The sequence below is a fragment of the Musca autumnalis genome, unplaced genomic scaffold (assembly GCF_047663935.1).
Source record: "Musca autumnalis isolate F117 unplaced genomic scaffold, ASM4766393v1 scaffold_1, whole genome shotgun sequence".
Classification (NCBI taxonomy): Eukaryota; Metazoa; Arthropoda; class Insecta; order Diptera; family Muscidae; genus Musca; species Musca autumnalis.
In genome coordinates, this window is record NW_027411644.1 from 157,123,949 (window position 1) to 157,140,726 (window position 16,778).

General features: G+C 35.2%; 1 long non-coding RNA gene across 2 annotated transcripts in view; it reads right to left on the reverse strand.

The window, feature by feature from the left end:
• LOC141390923 (uncharacterized) overlaps nt 1-16,778 on the reverse strand; it is a 58,312-nt gene that overhangs the window by 11,407 nt on the left and 30,127 nt on the right. For both annotated transcript variants that reach the window (XR_012409518.1, XR_012409517.1), the window contains exon 2: nt 9,853-9,980. This is a non-coding gene — a long non-coding RNA (uncharacterized lncRNA). The remainder of the gene's footprint in view (nt 1-9,852; nt 9,981-16,778) is intronic.

The following is a 16,778-nucleotide window of genomic DNA, read 5'->3' on the forward strand; positions in this document are numbered from 1 at the left end:
CCACAGAGGATGTAAGCTCATATCTCCGACTGCTTCGAATATTTTTGTATTGCCAGTCTATTTTTTCTGAGATATTGGTCCAAAAGCACCCTGTACAAACAAAAATGACTGATGAGCACGCTAACTTACAAATTGGGCTACGATTTGTCCGACACATTGTCAATCCTAAAATTTCTTCCAAACGTACATCAAATTCCAAGAAGGTCTATGTCGGACTACACCTTCACAAAAGTTAAAAATTTTCGCTTAAGTACAGATTAATGCTACTCGTGGTTCGTTTTAAAATCTATACTAAAGGTAATCCATGCGGTCATTCTAACGGCGATATATTTTTTTCGTCGGAAAGTTCTTGTTTCTCTCAAATTTAAATCAAGTTCGAAGATGGACTATTTATCGGACCTAATTCGCAAGCTTTAAAACCCTTCGTTTAGGCGTAGTGCTGGCCTGTTCGAAGAGTGTTTTGTAATTTTCATCAAGGTAGTCCTTGTGGTACTGATTACAGGGAAATATATTTTTTGCGGTCAACTCCATGTTACCTGATGACCCAAAAGCTCTACAAATCATGCGGTAACCAACTAAAAGAACTGAAGTGGAATTCTGTAACACTTTTTATGGGTACCGACAAAAATCGGTAAAAATAAAAAAACAGTACCAATAAAAATTGGCAATAGTTTTGCTATCAGTAGGACTTATCAACAACTTATGCTTGCAAACTTATGGATAAATTACGTTACTTACAGAAATTATAAGACTTTTAATTTCACCGATTTTTATCGGTAAGCAGAAAAGATGAGTCAGAGAATCCCACTACTTGTTGGCACGAGAGCTAACGAAAGATATTTATCCCATAGTTACATCAAGTCAAAGATTTCTTTGGGTACCTCATCCACAAAAGTTCGACACTTTCGCGTTTTGTTATAGTTGGTTTTTATTCTCAAAGCGTTTTGAAAAATTGATTGTGATCATGACTACAAGATCAGCTGTTAAAATAGGAAAGAACCTATCCGAACATTTCGAAACAAAACGAGGTTTCAGACAAGGTGACAATCTATCGTGTGACCTATTTAACATTCTACTGGAAAAGGCCATACGAGAAGTGAATGTATATACGGATAAAGATAAAAATAGCACTATATACAATAAGGATGTAATGTAATGCTATTTTGGTCTAATTAAACAGTTCAAAAGCAAAACCACCTCTCGTCAGACCAAACTTACACCCTACCAGACGTTGATACTACCCGTACATATGTATGGATCTGAAGCATGGGTACTTTCGAAAACAGATGAGGCAGAACCTGGTGTGTTTGAGATAAAAATTCCTCGAAAGATTTTTGGACCAATATGCGTTGACGGTCAATACAGACGTCGCATGAACCACGAGCTGTACCAGCCGACCGACATCGATATAGTAAAACGTAAACAGCTAGGACGATTGCCCAAACTCAGATGGAAAGACCAAGTCCAATATGATATCACAAAACATGACATCCAAGATTGGAGAAGTAAGGCAGCAGATCGATAAGTTTGGAAATCCATTCATAGTTCGGCTTATGGAACAAGACGTTCTGCTTAGTATGAAAGTCATCTAAGTAAGTAAGATTATGACTACATTTTATATTTGTTTTGCTAGGGGAAGCCAATACTTCTAGAGATATGAACAGAAATGTCCCTATATTTAGGGCCACTCATTCATACAAATCTCGAAATAAAGTGTTTAGTAGTCTTTGTGGTCTCTGCTATAACAATATAATTGTATTTTCTATACTTCTCTGGATAATGGTAGGCATTTTCCAATTTTCCAGTTATATTGTTTCAATATAAGAATAATTATGTTTTTGTTGGAATAATTAGGCCCATTGTCATAGGTTGATGCTTGATTGTTTTGTATATTAAATATTATTCGCCGGAATGCGTTCTTCAGGAATAAGGATATGCATAAGTATTGTCAATGTTCGTCGCTAATATTATCCGTACATCATACAAAATTGTATGTTTCTTCTATGTCCCAAGCTCTAAACCTTCTAGTAGGAATTAGACTAAAGTTGTGATCCGTAAAACATAGAAAATCAGACGAGGATATCGTTTTTGGTCAATTTTATCAGCAAAATATTCTAATCTGGTTGGAATCTAAACTTTCTTTAAAATATCGAGAGATCGGGTTTATCTTTTTTGGAGAAATTAGTCAAAAAAAAAAAATTGCTAGCGCAATCAGTTGAAGCATGTTTAAATGAAAACTGTTCAAATGTCATTTGTACATTAAAGTGGATAATCTACCAGCGCTTTTTATATACACTAATTTACATACACACATACACATCTATTTTGACTAGTTCCGATGTAAGATTCACATGATCGACACAAATAATGTTAATAGATTTCATCAATTGGTTCATTTCATGTACCTACACTTCCTTGGTTATTACTTAAGCGGAATATTTCATTTGGGTTGCATTTTTATTAGTTTTTCGGATTTGTTAAAATTTTATTATTTCTGAATGCACATATGTACACTATTCCGCAGTTATATATCCGTTCTTTTTTACAATTTAAAATGTTCGTCAAATCAAAATTTCCGTTTTCAGCTCGATATAAACAACCATAGAACAAAACAACAAAATTACATCACTTAAAGCGTAAGTTAGCACACTTTCACATTATTTGGAATTTTTCCTTTGCATTTTTTTATAATCCACTTCCATTTTTAATTTCTCTAGGAAATCTCAAGATTAAGTAATTAACTAAGAGATAAACCGGTGTCATTATAACCGCGGCTCATGGCACGCATATCATTTGCTGCTATGTGACAAAAGGGCAAATCACGACTACGATTACAAATGCGAATAATCCACGGCACAAACAAAACAATTTCAACATTTATCCGGTAAATAGAACTTGAAACGATTGTTGTTGTCGTTGTCCGTCGTCGTCAACAACAAACGCCCATTTTAACAAAACATCTGAGCTCAAAGTCAAACAGATTTTCATGTAAACGTCTACTTAGCCACAAGTCACTTTAGTTCATAGTTTCGTTTATTCACTTGGATTTGCCGGTTAAAAGTCCACATCAAGTTACCAATTGAGGCAATTATAGGGGCCAACAAACAAACAACCCTACAAACGGGGTATTAAAAAGTTAAATCCAGCTTAACTGGATTTTATTCTATGTCACTAATGTTCTTACTTTTATATTAAATATTTTTGTACGCTAGGTAGGTATGCAGTGGCAGCATATCTCGTCTTCAATATGCGTTTTAATCCGCGCGCGGAAACGGTAATAATCCAAAAGGCAACACTAACGTTTGAAGGTTTAAAAGAGAATAGTGTGCCAGTGTTTTGGGAGATCCTGCAAAAGTTGGTATTAGCTAAGAGCAAGGGATGATTATTGTTTTGTTGTTGTTGTTATTGTCCAGGATAATGATGTGAAAAGTATTGTGAGGATTCTCACACATACACACATTCGTGTAGAAATGTGTGTGTGTGGATTTAGCTCTCTCTTTTACTCATACTTCCGTTTATGGCCAATACTTGCATATGAATACATACTTATGTTACACATACATACATATGACATACAAACAAACATCATTACATATCTGACATTATGACAGCAATCACGATGATGATGATGCCTATTTTGGTGGTGATTGTGCTGTCATGACAATAATAATGATGGTGGTAGTTTGAATATTTGCTCTATTTTTGCAGGTAGAAAACCAGGGTTGCCAATGAAAAAGTGTTTATGACATCTATTTAGGCATTTCTGAATAAATACTCAGGTACATATTTCTTCGGTTTGTTTAAATTTGTATGTGTAGAGACCAAAATTAGTTTTTGTTTACAGGGATTAAATTAGTTTATTACATTATTATCAACATGGATTGTAGCAATAGGTACGTCTAGGCCAGCCATGCACGCTTCTTTATGAAAAAGTTAATAACAACTCTCTTTCCCATACAAAAACCCAAAATAGCATTCTCTTCTTGTGCACCATTGGTCTAGGCTTAAAGAAATCTGTTTATAAGTTGGTAATTTTGTAGGAAAATACAGTTGGTCAACTAAATTATTCCAAACGATAAAATAACAAAAACAAAGGGCAAAAAGAAAGCTGATTTTAGTGGTGTCAACTAATTAATTGCAAACTGAATGAATAAAATCGTGGGATTTCCCCGAAATTTTTTGCAATTAAGGATTTTTATGACTTTTATGGTATGTGAACTTGTAGATCCATTATTTTTGATCATAAATTAATTGTTGTGTGTGTAACATAGGCGGTATATTCAGAAAAAGAGAAAGACAAACGGATAAACGGATTTCGGAAAATATGCTACAATAATGGTAAATTCGCCAGAGAAATCGCTAAAATAAATAAAATATAACACATATACCGCACCGAGAGAGTAGGCAGGCTCAAACTAAAGACGTTACATGGCAGGCCCAAAATAGTAACCCCACGAATTGACAGGAGAATGATTAAAGAATTGAAAGCAGCACCAGAAAATTGTTTCGATGTCTGATTTTTTATGCCGCACTCCCCTAAAGTGTTTAGTTTTGTTAGATTATAAGATTGCCAAAGTTTGAGCACAATCGTAATATGTTAACAGGTGCCACTGGGGCCTAAAAGTTTTCATGGACCCTATATTTAGCAAATATTAAAATCCTAACCAATTTTCTAAAATTTTTGTACGATTACTTTTTTAGCCACAGAAATAACTGGTAACAATTTCTGATCGATTGGACAATAAATGTGGTCTTTAGATCAATTTCGTGAAAAAATTCACCTTTGGCCCCAGTGGCACATGTTAATATATTCCGATTGTGCTCAAACAAACTAAACACTTTAGGGGGGAGCCGCCTAAAAAAATCCGACATCGATTTGTTCCCTTTGAGTTTAAACCAGTCTAGTGTCACATGTAAAAGTCGGAAAAGTGCTACATAATAAGAAGCTTTTATCACGAGTGACTAGGTAAAAATCATTGCTCTCCCAGCACAATATATAGAAACTATTTAGACTTGTTACAGACAACTTTTCACTCCGTCTTTAGTATTGGGATGACGTTATATTTTCTGATGAGACTAGAATTATGTTGTACTATCACGGTGGGTCTCAAAAAGTATTGCGAAAACCCCTTACATCCATGGAAAACAAAAATTTAATATATACCGTAAAGTTCGGAAAACTGTCAGTTATGGTATGGGGTTGAATATCAAGCAGTGACGTTGGTAACGTCCAGATTTTGAAGGAAACAATGGCAGAGGAGTTTTATTTAGATGCTTTAAAAATTATTTAACCAACAGCGTCAAGAAATTTCGGCCTGTTGACACTGAAAATTCAAACAAATTGCAATATAAGTACTACTAAGGAAACCACCCTAAGCATAAATCTTATTTATGTAGGACTTGGTTGTTATAAAACTGCACCAAAGTTATTGACACCCCTTGTCCAAAGTCTAGATATTAACCCTATCGACAATTCATGGGTAAAAAGTCGGGAATATGTCGCCCACGAACAGGAGGGACTAAATAAAATAGATTAAAGATGCAAAAAATTATGATATTTATACCAATAAAATGATGTTTTATTCAAAATGTTGTAATAATTTTGGTTTTGCAATAATTAAGTTGACTAACTGTATTTTTGTTTATTCGTGATTCATATAAATGATGCAATAAATAAAGTGAAGCAACATATGAACCTATATTGCTGTGTGGAGCTTTTATACCCATTTATATTCGGAAATACCAAGTTATAGACACTTCAGTAGGAAAATTCACATCTAGCGGTATCGTTTACCTTCCAATCTGAGAATCTGCTATACGAAATTACAGCAACATTGGTTGGAAAATGTAGTATCTAATATCGTGAAGTTCTGTGATTATGTCCGCGGTATGGATGATCATTAGCCCTGTATCATATATTGACGAGTTTTGATATAGCCAATTTTGAAGGTTGTGGCCTCAACATCCAACCCAAATGAATGAAATTTGGCATATAGTCTCCGTGGGGAGTAAAGAATTTTCAACCAGGAATTTGTCGGTATAGGTTTATGTCTTCATATAGGGCCCCCCGGAGAACGGTACTTCCCAATTTAAAAAGTTGAAAGTTGTGCCCTCATTATTCCACCGAAATGGATGAAAGTTGGTATATAGTTTTCGTTGGGCATACAACTTTCCACCTCAAATTTGTCGATATAGGTATGTGTCTTCATATAGCCCCCATAGAACGGTCCTCCCGATCTTCGGAGTTTTGAAGGCTGTTATCCCATTATTCCACCGAAATGGCTTAAAGTTGGTATTTAGACTTCGTAAGGAGTAAAGAACTTTCATCCAGAAATTTGTCATTATGCCTTGGCCATGGGTTATGGCCACTTATTGAGCACGAAAAATTAAATTTTTCATGAATTTTTTTGCAAGAAATCTTCCATATTTTTTAGAAGATTTTGTCTTTCGGGTTTTTTTTAGAAAAATATTGCACTGTTTTCTGACAAATGGTCGCCTACGAAACACTGTGTTTACTAAAGCTGTTTGCTGTACCCACTATAGCTCGAAAACGAATAAGTCAATCAGCATATGTTTTTGTGGGATTATTGAGAACCTAATAAGCTCGTACTTAAGCTAAACGGAATTAAAAAATATCCATTTTTAATAAAATTGTGTACTGTCAAATCAAAATTTCGATTTTTAAACAAGTAAAAAACTGTAAGTTCGGCCGTGCCGAACTTTTTATACCCTCCACCATGAAATACTCTAATCGGTCGGTCGGTGCCGTTATATGGGGGCTACAATAAAACGTGGACCTATGTCTTTAATTTTTGTTAGAGAAGTTTCTTGATCACTGGGAACCCTAGATGACAAATGATAACTAATTTGGTCTGCAAATGTACCTAAAAACGTCAAAATACTTCAAATAGGGCGGAACCGTTATATGGGGCTATATCAAAACCTGGACCTATCTTCACCATTTTTGTTGCAGAAGTTTTTTGATCCCTTGAAACTCTTAGTGCCAAATTGGAGCCAATTTAGAAGGAAAATGTAGATAAAATCCTCAAAATGAAAAATTTTAGCGTTCTCCCTCAATTATTGCGGATGCTAGAGTAATTACAACAGACGGAAATGGCTAGATCGTCTTAGAATTTTATCCTGATCAAGAATATATATACTTTATAGGGTCGCAAATGATTAGTTCGATGTGTTACAAACAGAAAAACAAACTTAATATACCTTCCATACTATGCACGATAGGGCCAATGACAGGTTTTCGAGGCAACAAATCACTGGGGCAAGCTAGACCTTCCAAATTTTGTACATATGTTTATAATGGGCTTAGAAACTAATATACTAAATTTGGTTCATATCGGTTCATATATACATATAGCTGCCGTATATATGTTCGCCCGATTTCAATCAATTGATGGAAAAAACACGCAAATTCTGCCCAATTTTTATGCGATTTGGAAAATACCACGGAATTAGGACTACAAATAAGTTTGCCAAGTTATATTGAAATCGGTTCAGATTTTGATATTGCTCCCATATATATTTTCGCCCGATTTTAGGTATTTGGTGCACCAATCCCGCTATGTATGTCCAATCTTGATGAAATTTGAAATGTGTGACGGATTTTGGTCTAGAAACATTTTTGGCAAATCATATTGAAATCGGTACAGAATTGGATATAGCTCCTATATATATGTTCGCCCGATTTCAGGAATGTGATTGACCAAGCATGCAAATTCCATCAAATTACAATAAAATTTGGAAAATGTTACGGAATTCGGACTACAAATAAGTTTGTCAAGTTATATTGAAATCGGTTCAGATATAGAAATAGCTCCCCTATATATTTACATATGTTCAAATTTCATGGTTTTGTCTGTGGTTTGTTATAAGTAAATAAAAAAAAGGTTCCAAATTTAGTAAAAATGGGCTAAAATTCCGCCACAAAAGCCAAAGTTTGCGATATCTTTGAAATTATATATTATTATTATTATATACGTCTATTAAATTTTTCCGAAATCCAATTGGTAACATTAATGGGTTTCCGATTATTCGCCAACAAAAACATAAACATGTCCATATTTTTAAGTATTACGACATCTGAAATCAGATTTTTATGAAAAGGCGCAGATAGGCGCAGCTAATTTTTTCACAAAATGATAGTACACATTAATACCTTTCACCACATATATATAATATCCTAGATCTACCTAGATCTCAAAAGTTATACTCCAGAGAACACATGGATAACAAAGCAAAATACACCAAAAAAGACATAACATCTTAACTCAAAAATACATTTACCACACATAACATTTTTATTATTTGTTAAAACTATCTTATTTTACATACCCATTGAAGAGCTTTCCATGTTTAAAAAATATAAAAATGTTGAAATGTTCTTTTTGGCGCCTAAAATGCTTTCACTACTTATTTATAATGAATGTCGGAAAACGATGCATATGAAAATATGTCACCATTGCCAGACCAGTATGTCGCTATGTGATGTTACCAGATTGATTTATTTTTTTATTTTTAGTGATTCAGAGTGTTGGCAATCGAAATCCGTTATAATTTTTTTCAAATTGTTCACTTCAAAAATTGACTTTTTGCCTCGAAAACCTGCTATTGGCCCCATCGTGCTATGGTGGAGGCTATAAAAATGGAAAGTTTTTTCCCCTCAAATCCGTCAATTTTTTTTTTAAAGTGTCTCGCTTAATTTCTAGCTTTTTATTATATAATAATAATCCCTCAAAAACATATGAAGATCGGATCATCCGTTTTTGAGCTACAGTGGGCACCGCATTTAAAAATGTCATTTCATTATTCCACAGAAATTACTTAAATTTGGTATTTAGTGTTCGTTGGTTGTATTCAACTATCCACCTGAAATTTGTCGGTATTGATCTACGTCTTAAAACGCCATAAAACGTTACCTCCCAATTTTCGATATTTTGAAGGTTGTGACCTCACTATCCCACCGAAATGGCTGATTTTGGTACTTGGTCTTCATAAGGGGTAAAAAAACTTTCAACTAGAAATTTGTCGGTATAGGTCCAGATTGTGACCTCACTCTCGCATGGCTGAAATTTGGTATTTAGTCTTCAAAAGGAGTATAGAACATTCAACCAGCAATTTGTCGATATTGGTCCACGTCTTCATATAGCCCCCATATAACTGTACCCCCGATTTTCGGTATTTTAAAGGTTGTGACCTCACTATCGCACCGAAATTGTTGAAATTTTCTTCGTAAAGGGTAACGAACTTTCAATAAAAAAATTGTCGATATAGGTCTGCTGCTTCATATAGCCCCCATAGAACTGTACCTCCAGATTTTCGGTATTTTTAAGTTTGTTAACTTCATTTAAAAGTAATACGTGCAAAAAATCTCTAAAATTAAAAATTTCGCTCATCCAGGCAGCCTCCTGGCTATGTCGTTGGTACTGGCTTATACCAACTGCTCTGAGAAGACTAGAAGACTAGTCCTGCTTTCAGAAGACATCGAATTCAAAATAAGCACTAATAACTTCTTCTACTTTCAACTCATTTGAATGTCAAATCTTCCAACTACTAAAACTCTCTCCAAATATTGATAAAATTTCAATGTGTGCTGTACATACATAAATATGTATGTGTGTACATAAATTTATGTATGTGAATTTGATTATGGGTATTTGTATTTCATTTAGATATGTATACTTTATACACAAACAAACGAATAAACACCCGCCTAAACACAAATGTTTCTACGAAGAAACAAACGGTTATGACCGACCGTAACTAAAATGAATTTCTGTTCTATTTATGTTAATTAAAAATTAATATACATATGCTAATGTTTTGGGTATTATTTACCTGTTTTTTCTCGGTAACGGCAAAACCTCACATACATATTTCAAAAGCATTCAGTTGCTAAGACTAACATTCCACATGACTTCTGTGTGGTTTAAAGAACTTTTTTTTTGTTTGGATCACATTGCCACCTTAAAATAGAGTCAATAAAAATAAGAAAACATGATTAGAAATACGTGTTTATGTGTCTGTGTGGGTTAAATAAATAAAGGTAACATCATGGGTTACAAAAACAACAAACTATTTTCAATAAAACAAAAATATATTTCTGATGTTAATTCGGTTTTGAATTCTCTCACATATAGCATAAATATCACCTTTTTGCGCATGCTCTAAAAAGTGAGAAGAGGTTATCCGCAAAGTTAAAACAAGAAATTTCGTATCCGTATGTATGTATATGGACAAATACGCCAACACACCATGCAGAGCATAAGCGTAGCAAAAGTTAGATATTCTGCAGCAGCAAAAACTTCCTTGAGATTGAAAGTTATTTTTTTTGGGAAATCGGATATGATTTTTTTTAAATTGTACGACGCCTATGACTTGAATGCGCGCAAACACACACATCCACAATAAAGGAAGAAATATTTCAAGGCTCCATTGGTTGTTATTGATGATGATTGGGTAGAAGAACTTTTTGCTCCACGTACAAAATAAAAATCATTCACAAAATTCTGCAAAATGTTTTCACAGAAATAAAAACCAAAACAATGTCGTTTGCAACATTGTATGGTTTGATAGAGTGTTATGTTTGTTGTTATTGTTTTCGGAGTTACTTTTTTGTTCTTTTTTGCAAATGAGCGCAACACCACCAAAATAGCCCTGCAGTTGTTGTCATCGTCAGATCCCGGCGCGTATGAGAATTGCGTTATTTATTTATAAAACAAACGAGACTGTCTAAAGACAAGGTTATTGTTTTTTGTTTTCATTTTTATTGGCGACTAAGTACAGACAAAAGATCATTTACCTCTTTGCAGTAGAAAAAAAGGAATATAACACAACGATTTAGCGCAGTGATGACATGTATGGATAATGTTTGATTTGCTATTAACCAAACAAAAACATAACATCATGGGGGGTTCACATGGTACGAGTTGATAAAAAAAAACGTTGTACTCTACTTTGGGATACTTGGGGCCTAATACAAAAAAAAAAAAAGCAGAGAAGACTATATGTTGGAAATATGAAGGAATAAATAAGCCTGCTTTTCGTTACATGCCAAATTCATTGAACCTGACAGTTTTAACGTATAAGGCCTATTGCCATTGGCAGTGTTGGAACAAATTGTATTAACGAATCCTCTTAATAGTCTCATTCGTACCAAAGCTTTGCAAATCTTCAGACAGCATTGGTGTACTAGTCATGGCTGCCAGATTTGACGATTTATCGTAATTTTGACGATTTTTTGGTCAAAAATTGATAAATGACGATTTGACGATTTTTGCCCAAAAAATGACGATTTTTGGTTATTTTGCTAATTAAGTCATAATTAATTTTGTAAAACACGATTTTGCGCGACAGGTCCTTGTTAAAATAAAGGGTTAGTAAGGGGTATTTTTGCTGGGAGGTAATGATAGGTATTACCTCATTCGTCAGTTGAATGTGTCCTCAGCCAAGTAAATCTTAATAAAATATAATATCAAAATTCTCTTCATAATGATTCAATGGAGGGTATACTGTATACCAAAGATGTTTTAAAACTTAACAAAACATATTGCTATGACATATTTATTAAGCCCGATCTCTTAAAAATGATAAACTCAAATATTTATTTAAAAAATAAATAACGTATTGACGAAATGTTTATGCACATTCTTATTTATAAAATAAATAGCTTCAATTTACTGATTGAAGTAAAAACATGTTTAATAACTTGAATATCCATTGCGTTATTTATTTATAAAACAAACGAGACTGTCTAAAGACAAGGTTATTGTTTTTTGTTTTCATTTTTATTGGCGACTAAGTACAGACAAAAGATCATTTACCTCTTTGCAGTAGAAAAAAAGGAATATAACACAACGATTTAGCGCAGTGATGACATGTATGGATAATGTTTGATTTGCTATTAACCAAACAAAAACATAACATCATGGGGGGTTCACATGGTACGAGTTGATAAAAAAAAACGTTGTACTCTACTTTGGGATACTTGGGGCCTAATACAAAAAAAAAAAAAGCAGAGAAGACTATATGTTGGAAATATGAAGGAATAAATAAGCCTGCTTTTCGTTACATGCCAAATTCATTGAACCTGACAGTTTTAACGTATAAGGCCTATTGCCATTGGCAGTGTTGGAACAAATTGTATTAACGAATCCTCTTAATAGTCTCATTCGTACCAAAGCTTTGCAAATCTTCAGACAGCATTGGTGTACTAGTCATGGCTGCCAGATTTGACGATTTATCGTAATTTTGACGATTTTTTGGTCAAAAATTGATAAATGACGATTTGACGATTTTTGCCCAAAAAATGACGATTTTTGGTTATTTTGCTAATTAAGTCATAATTAATTTTGTAAAACACGATTTTGCGCGACAGGTCCTTGTTAAAATAAAGGGTTAGTAAGGGGTATTTTTGCTGGGAGGTAATGATAGGTATTACCTCATTCGTCAGTTGAATGTGTCCTCAGCCAAGTAAATCTTAATAAAATATAATATCAAAATTCTCTTCATAATGATTCAATGGAGGGTATACTGTATACCAAAGATGTTTTAAAACTTAACAAAACATATTGCTATGACATATTTATTAAGCCCGATCTCTTAAAAATGATAAACTCAAATATTTATTTAAAAAATAAATAACGTATTGACGAAATGTTTATGCACATTCTTATTTATAAAATAAATAGCTTCAATTTACTGATTGAAGTAAAAACATGTTTAATAACTTGAATATCCATTTTATGTCTCTTTTAATAAGAAATATATTAAAATATATCTAAAAGTGCGTATTTTAATTTTTGACGATTTTTTTGACGATTTTATAAAATAGGTTTGACGATTTCTAAAATAAAAATCGTCATTTTGACGATTTTCCATAAAAATAATCTGGCAGCCCTGGTACTAGTCGATAGAACCAACAGAAATCCAGCCAGAAATCTGCGGACAATGTCTTCCGTTATATATGCTTGCAAAAGCAGTTGGTATATTACTTGAAGTATTTGAGAGCTGTACCTAACACAAATTTCATTACTGAATAAAGGGATTGTAAGTACTTTTTGGTAGCCGTAACTACTTAGAAATCAATCAACTCGCGCATTATTTTAGCAACGGCATGTTGAGGTGAATTTATGTTAAATTTTATCACCCTCGGCATTTTTATTTTGTCAGCTGCTGGAATTGAACATGCGAACTTTTAATTTCTAACTAAAAATACTACAAACTACGCCTCGTTTACGAACGTTACGGGTTGTTTAAACGTTAACATGTAGGTACATTAAAGTATTTTAACAACTCTTCGTAATTTGAGCGATGGACTCACAACTCTCTGAATGAATGATACCAAGCAACGGCCCTGACTGGCTTTAATATGGCAAAGATGAGGACCCATCTTGCATATCAAGTGGTTAATGACCTCCACGTGGTGTCATCTGAGGAGCTGCCTTCAACACCCGATAAAGGTTGTGAGCTAACATGTGCCGCGCGTCCACCCAAAACCTTAAAAACATGGATTGACGACCCCCGCAAACGTTTTAAGGACCATGATTTGCGAATCTACACCTGGAATGTTCGCACTCTTTATAGAGAAGTAGAGTATAAAGCTGGCAAACTATCGATAGTCCGACTATCGTTTCGATTGCTGTCGTAAAACAAAGGAATCCAGCTTCGCCTTAGTGAATGAAGACTGCAATATGGATAAAAGCAAAATTCTTCAACATCAGTTTTATTTGCGCTAATGCTCCCACTGAAGACAAGGACGCATGATATATTTTACGAGAGCATAGAAGAAACATATGACCGTTGCTCTGCCCATGACATTAAATTTCCCAATTGTTGGGCCAAAGATATACATTAAAATTTTTCTAGGCGATTTTAATGCCAACATTGGAAAGGAGAATATCTTTGGGCTAAACCATCGGGAAATTCAGTCTTCACAGTGAAACATCTGGCAATGGAATGATGCTGAAGATTTCCCAGGGGTAAAAACATGGTAGTTAGCAGTACCAGATTTAAGTGTCTCGAAATTCATAAAGGCACCTGGCTGTCTCCAGACCAACAAAACAACAAATCAAATTGATCACGTTGTGATAGATGGAATATATTCATCGAGCGTGTTGGATGTACTTTCGTTCCGAGGAGCAAACATAGACTCAGACAACCACATTGTTGCAGCAAAGGTACGTACCAGATTGAACGTTTCAAATAAAAATTTCATATTAGCTGAATGATATGGGACACCACTTTTATAGAGAAGTTTTACATGGCTGAAATACTCAGGAAATGTCGCCAACATTACTGAGGGATATACAATATATAGCCACAGCATAATCCACTCATTGGCCCAATAATTGCCTAATCAAAACACCCCTCGTTCGATAACTTGTCAGCACCGAGGCAAAGTATTGCCCACTCCATGCAAACAGCCGCAAAATCCATACTTGTATTAAAGAGACCTCCACCAAGGAACCCGTGTTAAGACCAGGGGCTGGATTTTTGTTCTATAAAAACTTGAAATGAAAAATATTTCCTTTATAAAATTTTTCATTTCATATTTTCATAGAAACAGAATTGAGCCCCAGGAGTGTCGTGCTAGGGCTACTCTACAATCAGTAGCAACGAGAGAGGGGAAACGTCTTTTCCACAGGAAAAAGAGAGAAATGGAAAAACGGGAGTGTGAAAAAATGAGATGTACAGGAGCCAGAATGAAGTACGAAAATTCTACCATCGAGTGAAGTATCAAACATATGGCTTTGGTACAGGAACATCCTCTTGTAGAGACCAGCAATGTAATTTGGTAACTGATACAGATAGAGTGCTCAGGATATGAAAAGAATATTTTCCCAAACGGTTGGTATCCGATAGTAGCGAAGACGGCGAAGTTATCACAGATCGAATACCAGAAGATGGTATTGATTGTATACCGCCCAGCCAAGATGAGGTAAAGACAACAATAAACCGGTTGGACAAAAATAAAGCAGCAGGAGTCGATGACTTACCAGCCGAGCTGTTCAAAACCGGAGGCGACACGCTGATAAGGTGTATTCATCAGTTAGTTAACTCCATCTGGCAGAAAGAACGAGTACCCGACGATTGGAACCTGAGCATCCTATGCCCTGTCCACAAGAAAGAAGATAAGACTGTATGCTCTAACTATAGGGGCATAAGTCTTCTCGCTATTGCCTACAAAATATTGTCAGGGATATTATGCGAACGACTAAAGCCTATGGTCAATGAAATATTTGGACCATACCAATGCGGCTTTGGACATGGCAAATCCGTCATTGACTAGATATTTACCCTGCGGCAAATCCTGGAGAAGACCCAAGAGATGCAGATCGACACCTACCACCTTTTTGTCGATTACAAAGCAGCCTTCGACAGCCCCCCTACGTTCAAAGGTATTCCAAGCCATGTCTGCATTTGGTATCCCTGCAAAGCTCATTCGGTTTGCAAAATGACATTGACTTATACTCGGCCCTCAGTAAAACTAGGAAAGAACCTCTCCGAAAAGTTTAGTATCAAAAGAGGTTTCAGACAAGAAGACGGCCTCTCGTGTGACTTATTCAACATCTGCTGGAAAAGGTTATACGAGATGCGAAGGTTAAAGGAAGTGGCACAATATATACAAAGAGCCATATGTTACTTGTTTATGACGATTACATTGACATCATAGGTCGATCGGTAAAGGAAGTAACTGATACCTTTGCAAAAGTCGAATGGGAATCTGCTAAAGTGGGTCTGGCGGAAGACGAAGTTGATGGTGTCGACGCGCAATGTGTCCATAGAGATCGGACCACCTGTTGATGTTGGTTCCTATGATTTTGAGGTAGTAAAAGACTTTGTCTACCTCGGCAAGCCGTAAACAGAACAAACAACATCAGTTGTGAAGTAAGTAAGGAAGTTTAAGTACAAAGCCCCATCTCTTCAAATACAAGTAACGCTTAACAAAATGCTGATACTACCCGTGCTGATGTATGGTTCCGAAGCCTGGGTACTTGCGCAAGCAGACAATGCAGTGCTTGGTGTGTTTGAGAGAAAAATTCTTCGAAAGATCTATGGACCAATCTGCGTTGACGGTGAATATCGACGAGCCACGAGCTGTATCAGCTATACAACGACATCAGTATAGATAAACGTATCGAGATGCAGCGATTGCGTTGGCTAGGCCATATCGTAATAATGAGCGATGATGAACTCGCTAAAAACAAGCAAACAAGTGGATGAAGGGATGAAAAGGCGCTGTATTCCAGAAAGCGAAAGGCAAACAGAGAATTGGAGATCTTTTCTTAGTTCGTCTTATGGAACAAATGTTCTGTAATGGGCCAGCTAACTAAGTAAGTCAAAACCTGAACTTATGTCCATAATTTTTGGTGGGGAAGTTTCTGTACCATTAGGACCTCTAAAGGCCAAATTTCAGCGAATTCGGGTTGAAAATTAAGATAAAATCCATAAAATACCTGAAATCTGGTGGTACCGCTATATGGAGGCTACACCAAAACCTTGACCTATGTCCAACATTTTTAGTAAGGGAGTTTCTGTACCATTAGGAACCCAAATGCCAAGTTTCAGCCAATTTGGGTCGAAAATGAAGAGAGAATCCTTAAAATACCTGAAATCGGGTGGTACCGCTATATTGGGGCTATACCAAAACATTGACCTATGTCCAACATTTTTGATAAGGAAGTTTCTCTACCATCAGGAACGCCAAATGCCAAATTACAGCCAAATCGGCCTAAAAATGAAGATAGAATCCTTAAAATACT